General features: G+C 43.8%; 1 long non-coding RNA gene across 1 annotated transcript; it reads left to right on the top strand.

Moving 5' to 3' along the window:
• The first annotated feature begins 1,408 nt into the window (after nucleotides 1-1,408).
• Nucleotides 1,409-3,123, top strand: LOC135371930 (uncharacterized). Its single transcript, XR_010415736.1, has 3 exons — nucleotides 1,409-1,518; nucleotides 2,400-2,456; nucleotides 2,948-3,123. It is a non-coding gene; the product is annotated as an uncharacterized LOC135371930 (long non-coding RNA).
• The last annotated feature ends 7,002 nt before the right edge of the window (nucleotides 3,124-10,125 follow it).

Here is a 10,125-nt window from a genome sequence, read left to right as displayed (position 1 = left end):
CTAACAGCTAAGCGCTGAACTCTCTCTAGTTCGGTTTTCAAAGTTTTAGTGTATGGGTCCCAGATGGCTACTGCGTACATGATGATCGGTAAGACTAGAGTCTTATATGCCAACAAACGTACCTCCGGGGTAGCAAAACCAAGCGATCGCCTTAAATAAAATAACTTATTCCGACATTTTCTAAGCACATGCTGCACATGAGAGTTCCATCTTAAGTCGGAAGTGAGAAAGACCCCCAAATACTTGTATTTGTCAACTTTCCTCACTTGCATTCCGTGCAAAAAATAGGTAGTGGGTATGCACTTATTCTTCCGTGTAACAGACATACAAAGGGTTTTCTCAGAATTCAGTCGCATTTGCCATCGCTTGCACCAATTACATATTTTGTCCAAGGAGTTCTGAAGAGTGTCCCTGTCCGTGTCACACTGAATTTCATTGTATATTACGCAGTCGACAGCATACAGACAGGCTTTACATTTGACGTCATTTAACATATCATTAATGAAGACCAAAAATAGTAAGGGACCCAGGACAGAGCCCTGGGGCACCCCAGAAATTACGTCTACCCGCGAGGACCTGTGACCGTTGTATTCAACAAACTGTGACCTTCCAGAAAGGTAATCCTGAAGCCATGCAATGACCCGGGGATTTGGGATATGTGCTGCGAGTTTTAGCATCAGTTTGGCGTGGGGCACCACGTCAAATGCTTTTGAAAGGTCTAGGAAGAGCACATCGGTTTGTGAATGTCGGTCAATTGATAATGCCATATTAAGTTGCATCACCCCGTATGTGACAGGAAGCCTCCAAAATTTTGTGAACTTTCTCTGAATAATGAATGGAAGCCCTCCTTACACAATTATCACAAAACTTCTTTATCTGTCTGGCTCCTTAAAATAGCAATTCGTCGTAGACTTTACACGTCTTCAAAATTGTAGTTTTTTCAAACAAAGCACTCTTAGAGATCACATGACGCAGTGCACGTGTGAACCTTCGTTTGAAAAAAGGGAAATTTTGAAGACTTCAAAAGACGGCCGGGAATTGCTATTTTAAAAGGCCAGACAGATATAGAAGTTGGGTGACAGTTGTGGAAGCAGAGCTTCCATTTATTATCTATAGAAAGTTTACATATTTTTGGAGTGTACCGGTCCTACACGAGGTGATTCAACTAGATATTCCACATGCGTATCAAAACAATGGTGCTGGTGTTTAAAACGCCTATCGTCATTCCATCTTCAACCTGGATTGGTGTGGGATCCATCACTGGTATTCCTCTCTTACAATGCAATACCGGTGCGTGATAGAAGTGCCCTGTCCCTGTCGCCGTCATCCTGCGACGGTTATACTTAGTGTTCTTTATTGAGATGCCTCGCTGATTGTGGGTTATTTATTTCTAAACATTAGATATTTATTTCAACGGAACAAAAAGAGTTATTTTAACATTGACAGCCCTTTACTTCCAGCCACAAATCAAGATGCAGAAGGCCCTCGTTATCTTCCTGGTGTTGGCTATTGCCACCGGTAAGACTTATCTGAAAGACTTAATACGCGCGCTATAGGTTCTATTTCGACGTTTCAAATATGCGCTGTCTCAACTGTAAGTGGCATACAATTCTTCCTTGTTTCGAGCAAGCTCACATGCAGGGTCACATTTTCGGGGTTCCCTTGATAACCCCATTTGCAGAAATAAAGGCGAAATACGAAGTGGTAGTCCAAATTTACCGTCTACCTACCACAGGAAAAGACGTCATGTTTACGACATCCCACACAATCCCCTTGTTTTTTGGTTGTCTTTTTCTCGTTAAACCACCCAAGCAGCACAACATACTGGCCCAATATTGGTCCTATCTCGCACCAATATTGCACCATGATGTATGTTGCTTGAGCAATTTGTTTAGCATATCAAGGGCCATAGTTGCTTATGCGCCGTTAAACGCCAACTCATCATCATCATCATCGTCAGTGGACCAACGTTGGTTAGCGCATCAGTTAGCTCTTCGCGGATATCGGATCACAATTTAGGATAGGTAGCAAGTGGTCTTAGCTGGTCATACCAAGCGTATGCATTAACAGAGCCAATCAAGTTGAAACATTGCTTGATAATATCAGAAAATGTTCAGAGCCTCTTGTCGTAAATGGAGGGGGGAGTGGATGCCGCCAAGCGCCCGGGAAAGAGAACGGGTCAACGCGAGATCCAACCACATTCAGTTCAGTAATTCAGAGTAAACAGTTAAGGAGTTGGCAATGACTCTCAGAGCATACCTTTGCTACATAGCACTTCTTACATACAGCTGTAATTAGCTTTCTAATCTACAGAGATAGAAACAGATGTGTGGCACTTAGAGTAAGATTTTATGTGCCCTTCAGCGTGCCGTCTCTTTAATTCACGTGTCTCTCCACAGTTACATTGGCCCAGTCCCACGAAGAAGCTGAAGATGCTTCACACTTGAGAGTTCGTCGTAAGTAGAGCATCATGAATATCTGTCACCGTTTCACAAGGCATAAAGGTGCTTGGTACTTCCAAACCAGATGAGAGATCGAAGAAAAGAGAAACGTTGAATCAAATGTCAGGGAACTGCATCGTACTCTTATTACTACTACAATTATTTATTTAGCTCTTTATTGGGTTGTTTTTCAGCCGACTGATATCAATCACAGTCCGACCCAAGTTGAGGTCCCGTTAACCTTCAAGCTCTAAGGGACAAGTTGGTTTCGCTGGTTAAAAGTTGAACAAGAAACAGAAATGTTGAAACGCTAATACTGCGCGTATTCTATAGTTCGTGCATGTTCGTAAACTTCTCCACAAAGAGCGCGTGTCATCGTTCGTGCGAGAGGTTGGGTCTACTTTATATCCGCACTTCCGGAATACATCGAGAAGAGTGTCCTATGTCCTAGCAAACAATCTGTTGTTTGGTCGCCATTTGATTACATATTCCTCGTACCCTTATAGGTGGCTTTGGCTGTCCATTCAACCAGTATGAGTGTCACAGCCACTGCGCGTCCATTCGAGGATACAGGGGCGGATACTGCGACGAATTCTTGAAAATGAGATGCAAGTGCTACTGAAATATGTACGCGTATTTAAGGGACACGATGGGACTAAATAAATGACGTTATAATGCTTCCCTTGCTTTGAATTGCATGTACACCTGAATAATGGTACCCTCTATGTCACTCTCGCATAACACACAACCAAGTTTGCGGAAACCAATCTCTTGTAATGGTGGTGGTGGGTGGCGAAAGGGCTCGCCGTTGTCGGCCTCGCAGAGGTGTGCAACGTCACGACAGACGCCCTGGGGAAATGTGCGTCCTGGGCTGACTTCTTGTAGTGCGTCAGGGAAGACGAGGGGACAGCCAGTTAGCTGCCCCGTAATTTATTACTGCACGGCTTCCTTGCTGCCACCAGCTGCGTAACCTGGGCATTATTCCAAAGTCGTCACGCTCCTGGGCATCGTGTCTTCACATCCAGGGGACAAGATGCGCCAGAAATCGCTGTGCAGATTGCAGATGGAATGCAATAGCATTCACCCTGGCAGCACAAGATATTGGCTCAATATTGGTCCAATCGTGGGCCGGAATTGCCAATCTTCGCCCAACATTGGTCCAACATTGAACGAATTTTCGGCCAAGATTTTGTGCTGCTGGGGTATGAGCTCATCGAGCATTTTCCGATGATGGACAGCAGAGGCGTGTGGAGATTGAAGTGGCCGACGTACTTAGCAACCACTTGCTTCCTTATGCCCTGACGAAGACACAATCTATAACACTCAACAAAACTAATCCAGCCACAGATTATAACCCTTATTTCGCGAAATGTAGTGCAGCGCCCATATAAGCCTTGAGGTTGTTTTGTGAAAATTTGGGGCAGCGAAATTAGTTTTCTGTTTCTTTTTTATATATAGTATGCTTCATCGAAGGTTATCCATGTCGAAGGAAGGTTATCCATATATTATGTCGGGTGACTTCATAGCGTAGTCGTGCAAGGAATTGAAATTTCGTGGGGACGTGAGTCTCAGAAAAGCCTATTTGTACTTCATATCTTAGGGAGCGGTCCTGCTTTGCGTATGTGAGGCGCGTGTTCTTCCTCCTGTACATATAACGAGCACTGGAAGGGTATTTGAACCCCCTTATTTCCTATTTTCTTTAAAACCCCTACCACACAAATGGGGACTTGGAACTTTCGATTGAATACCTCCAAACAACAAAGAAAAGCGAGCTGTGGCCACGAATAGAAATGGTCAAAACGACCGACAGCGTGGAAAATTGTAATATCTTGCGTTGTGGAAATCATTACCTCCATCGAGAGAAGACCGAAGCTGGTTATTAGCAGCTGTCGGATGATGCGCTCGTTTCTTAAATGTTCGATAACTAAAATTGTGATTTAAATATACGAGGCATATCGTCACTCACTGTTTCACACAGTGGAGCAAATGAAAATAAATTATGAAACTGTCAGGGTGGGCTCATAGTCAAAATAGAACGGGTGAGTAAATATCCGGTTTCACCTCTGGATTGGTGCGCAAATGGCCGGTGAGAATTTTTCCGATCCCCGATTTCTCCGGGTTGTGCCATCTTAGTTTTCCATGTCTGACTTTTTCGACACCGTGCAAACTCCAAGTGTTATGTTTCGTTCTCCCACGCATGTCTATATTCAATGGTAGAAGTGCAAGGGTGCAGGCGAGCTAGTATATTTTTAAACGACGATAAAACCTGAGAGGCCGAACAGAAAAATAACAACACGACGTGTTCTCAAACTCAGCAACCCATTTAATCACACAACCTACACTCCCAATAACCTTGTTACTGAGTTTGAGAAGGTGCCGTGTCGTTATTTTTCTGCTCCGTGTCTCAGGTTTTATCGCCATTTTGTTCATATTCACCTGCTAATTTTTCTTTGGCTCGAATTTCTCACACTAAAACATATTGTGGACGGAATGTTTTCGCAAAGCCAACTGTGTATAATGACAGAAAGGTGTGGTGCATGGAATGATTAAACATGTGTACTGGTCATACAAAATATCTAAAATTTAGAAAACACCAGAGCAAGCGAGCCTACGCTTACGGTGTATGTTATTCCTTTTCTTTTTTGTCCTTTATTTGTGACAGTCACAACTGGGAACGAGGATAATAGGCAGCGCACCATTTTTGCATAGAACTTCTGCAACAGTGTAACAGCTTGTGTCCTACTTGATGTCCGGCATATGGGTGTACGAAAGGACGACGGCTATTGACCATGGCTATGGCAATGGGCCAATTTCACAAATGTCAATTAAGACCTGAACCACTTTTTTTTAACCTTGCTATTTTCCAGTTTTTCAAGTCACCTGTTAGATCGCAAATAATTGCAAACAAAAACTGTGCGTCAGAAGGAAGTTTACGCAACGTTTGACCCAGGTGGCACTGGAGAAATTGAGCCGTGTGATCGTTTTAGTTGATTAGTTTCTGTCTGTTTTCTTTTTGTGTTTCTGAATACCAAGTCGACACACCGTCTGGCTTTCCGTTGTTTTTTTTTTTCTCTGTCTCTTCTAATAAATACATTATTCCATGCCATGCGTCATTAGTGAGTTCAGTGGTAACCACAACGCAGCCAAATAGTGCGGGCTCGTAGTCAGGCTGACCATTCCTTCGTTTTTGTTCGTTTTCGTTTACCAGAACTTAACAGAAACATGGAAGAACCAGGGTCCTCACGAGGTCCCCACAGTGTCATCATCTCCTCATTGACCAGCTCCCGTGGCATAGTAGTTAAGATGATCGCTTTCCACGCCGAGACTGGGAAGTGACACGGGTTCGAATCCTGTCACCGGCTGTGCTGCTTTTCCGAAGACTTTCCAGACGAATGTCGGCACAATTCCCCCTGAAGTCGGCCCAGGACGCACACTAACCGCCCTGTCACCCACTCATTCCTGCTGTTCTCTCTCCATCTGTCCACGCCTGCACGCCGCTCATAGCCACAGTTGCTTCGCGGCGCTAACACGAAACTAAAAAAAATATCCTCATTGTTCGAGGTGTATCCCCAGAACGACTTGAGGATAACACTCGCGGACTGTCCGTAAAGAGTCATTCAGGTACGTCCTGTGCCCGTCCCTGTGGGTAGCTAGCGGGAGAAGCAATATCACTTCGTTTAATTTACTTGCTCAGGGTCTCTAAACACATTTGTTTTGTTTTTCGGGGCCGATCATAGGCTGAATAACATTTTTCTTAAATAAAGGGGGGTCCAGCGTAAAGTCCTCTGCCTTCAAAAAGGATGACTGTCTGTGAATACATCAAACATTTCTCGTGGAAAGGACAGAAACGCGCGATCCTGTCGCACTGCCTTAGACTTTCAAAGGTCCTCCCTCAATGTCTCAAACCAAAGGGAGTAAGAAACATCGACTTTGAAATGATGCAGGGGTAATACTTCAATCAATTCCTCGTTTTGAGTATTTTTTCATTGCGTAATGCAAAGAAGCGTGGACAGCTCACTGTTCGTTTTGAGTCACCGGCGAGCAGGGCTATCCAGACTCCAGGCTGCCGGAACTGCCGAATTCACTGTGTTGACTTGGTTGGGGAAAATAAAGCAAATCAGTAAATTCAGGATATAGGGAGTTGTAGGCTAAAACGATAAGGGAGGTGGGATCACTAATTTTGTGGCTCATCTAATCAGTCAACAATACAAAAACTAGTACCTGTTCTGGCTTCGGAATAGAATTCTTAATACGTTTCGTAGTGGGTTTCAGAGTGGGCAAGCTTACGCTTGTCCCATCCTACAGTTGGCAATACGAGGGATTCTCGGTCTTAGTGCCCTGACAAGATTCCGTTTATCATTGGAACAATAAAAATGCCGCCATAACTTTGGTGTCATTGCAATTTGATGTAGCTTCTGTAAGCACTTGGCGGGTGTGCGTGCCAGAGTAAAAAATCAAGTAAAACAAACAAACAAAAGCCAAAAAAAAATGAAAGAAGGGAAGTGAAGGAACGCTATCTCCTCCATGTGTACTTAAACTGTCCTAAATTGGTCCTTGAGGATGAGCGAGGGACAGCCTCGGGGACGTCATGTCATTTTCAAGAGTGGCAGTATTATGATACTCTGAGGACCAGATTTTGACATCCCAAGGGATGCCGTCCCTGTCCCCATTTGACAACCTTAGGATAACCCTCGGATAACAGTGTGTTCTTAAAGGTACTGTAAAGCAGCACAGATCAAATGTCATTTAGTATAGCTATTCTATAGTCCAAGCCACCAGGACAAAAACTGCGCAAGTTTCATTCCAATCGACGGTGCAATTAATTAGAAAATTACAATTAAAGATTACGGGAAACACTGTGCTAGGTATGCGAAATCATCCCGTACACCTGCCACATACGGCGGCAACCACATTGCATGCGTGTAACACTGGGCCCGACATAACCACAATCCACCATAAAATCCGTCCCTGCAATTCACACAACGATCCACATCTGAGGATAAACGGATAAGCGAACTGAAATGAAATGCTGAGCCGTTGAAAAAAAATCTGTCAGACGTTCAAGAAGCCAGACAGCGTCGGGACTTGTTTGTTCACAGAGGTTCACAGAGAGAGTTTGTTCGTTCGAAAGAGGCCTCGAATAGAAGGAGCGCGCAGGCGCAGTAGAGAAGTAGGGAGAGCCTCCATCGAACAGCGCTGGGTTACTTCGCAAAAAACACTGTTAACAGGGGTTTCAGAATGCATAGGTAAACAGGGAAACTAATAATATGGTTACTAAAATAACGAAGTTCCGATGTAACAGTGTGTAATACCAATTTTCAGTGTTGCCCGCTGTACAGTGGGTTGTTTGACACCAGGTGTCGCCCCGCTCCACTACGCCGCATTTTTCATGGCAAATTAAAAATATTTATAGCGCGTTGTCGGTCGTATGGTTCCGCATAGGGTATTTAGAAGCAACAGAGGCTCTAGTCACAGCACCGGCATATCATGCTTGTCTACTGCTTTACAGTACCTTTAAGGGTCGGGGGAAACTATCGAGCGCTCGATAGTTTCGTTTTCCCTGGGCAATCGTTATTTTCACAGCTTTGTGGACAGCTCATACCTCAACCGTTTGTAAAATAAAAAGGTGATCTCGTTGAAGGTCATTTGGGATACAACAGAGTCTGTACTATTATCAAACTGCTAGCTATCTTTACTCTTACGCTAGAGCATGCGAAGACAAATAAAGCTTTTTGAACTTCGCTGCCTTTATTTTGGGGCATGTACCCTGTGCAATGAAACTGCTCGGAACCGGTTAGAGCGTCTTAAAGCTGTTTGGAACCGATATGTGTCAGCTCCTGGAGCTGAAATGGAATCGAACCATTACGCCTGAAACCGAACCGAACAAGCAAAAAAAAAAAAAAAAAACTCTGGTTTCAAGTGGGATGCTGACCACCTACATTCTAACATGTTTACAAATAGGAATCAATATTTTTAGCATATCATCAGATTCCGAAGTGCGCAGAAGGAGTAGGGAAATTTGGCAATTTATATCTCGAAGTAAATTCGCTTCTCAGGGTCTTGAATAAGGACGATGGACTTCAATGATGACTGGCTAAAATTCTGCTATCGCCCATTTCAAAAACTGTAGAAAAACATATATTATGTTAATCAATTTTTGCTAATTAGTCGTCCAGCAGTTGCATACGCTGTCCTACAGGATGTCTGCCTGGTCGTATCACCCACCTGCTGAAACGGCATCTATTTTGCAATGCTGTTTTTTTAAATAAAAATTCTCATATAAGGTGAAATGAAATGAAATAAATGTTTCAACGTGGATACTTGCAATTGGGCGTACAGCATGCTCGCAGACGAGATCCCATTCTTTCTGTAGCGACGGTGAGGCAAAAACAAACTGCTTACAAGCTGACCGATTCCCTCCGTTTTGGCTCACGCGTCCAAACGTGTTTTAAGCTTATTGAGAGCTCTTTAACGCGTACATATATGCGTATGGGTAGATTAAATGACATTGGATGATCGCGGTATCAACCTGGATAATTTCAACTTTTAGCTCGCAGAGAGCATTCATTTTCATTTTAAAGTTTTTGTGTGTCTGATTTTTTTGTTTGTTTTTGTCTACATATGCAGTCGTGGTTAAAGAACACCTGAGGTCTTTTAAAATGCACATATAGATCGTTTCGTTTTTAGAGTCCACTATTCTAACAAGTCATTTTTGTAGAAACGCACAAAGAATTACCTCAAATGCTCGACGTTATCACGAGAGAACCGTGCTAGTGCCGCACAGAGATATAGCACGAAGCAAGGGAGTCGGTATGGCTGCACCCTACGATCACGTGAGCCATAGGCCCATATATATCCACAATATCATCACGCCTAACATCCTCAAAGGTTTGCGTTTCAACTACAATTTCATATCTTCACAGTTTTTGAGTGACCAGGGCGACACCTGTCTGTGATATATTGCCTTTTTCCATATATTACAATGCGAATGAAAATTCGAGGCTTCACGTCGCGGGACAATTATTAGTATGAGCGACGCCGCAAAGTTTCGTCTGCGGATTAATATTGTCCAGGTGGAGATCCTTTACGTGCACTGAAATCAGAGAACTCCGGGAGAGCATTCCGTTGAAAGAGCAAATAATCGGGCCGTTCGTTATAGATTGAACGAATATGACGAGAATTTTCTTACCTGTTTCCAGCGATGATTTCCAAAAGTGTTCCGAGCGCTGTAAGCAGTGCCCGGCGAAGTGGAGGGTTCCAGAGGGGTGTTACCTCGACGGCACGGGACAATTTAGTGCCACCTTTTGCCACGCGGCAAAATTTCCAGGCGTGCGCCACAATCCCGTAGTATGATTTTTTCTTCTTTTAATGTGATTCTGCAGATTCAGAATGCGACATGAGTGACACAAATGCGTAGTGCGTATCAACTTTGCTTCGTTTCTTGTACTACGTATGAGAACAACGAAAGTGGCTGTGGGCAGGCCGTCAGACTGCGGAATTTTTGAGTGCTGTCGCACGGCATTTTTTGGTGACACTTGGCGGAAAGTGCACAAACGATTTATACCCCTGTCACACGGACTAAATTAGTGTCACAGTGAACGAGTAACACTTCCATCTCGTATCAGTCGTGTGCTCTCACACGGCAGCTTTAGTGACCCTCGGCATAAAGTGCACAAACGATTTA

Source organism: Ornithodoros turicata, chromosome 1, assembly GCF_037126465.1.
Source record: "Ornithodoros turicata isolate Travis chromosome 1, ASM3712646v1, whole genome shotgun sequence".
Classification (NCBI taxonomy): Eukaryota; Metazoa; Arthropoda; class Arachnida; order Ixodida; family Argasidae; genus Ornithodoros; species Ornithodoros turicata.
Note: the sequence above shows the minus strand (reverse complement) of the source record. Positions and strands in the feature narration are given on the sequence as shown.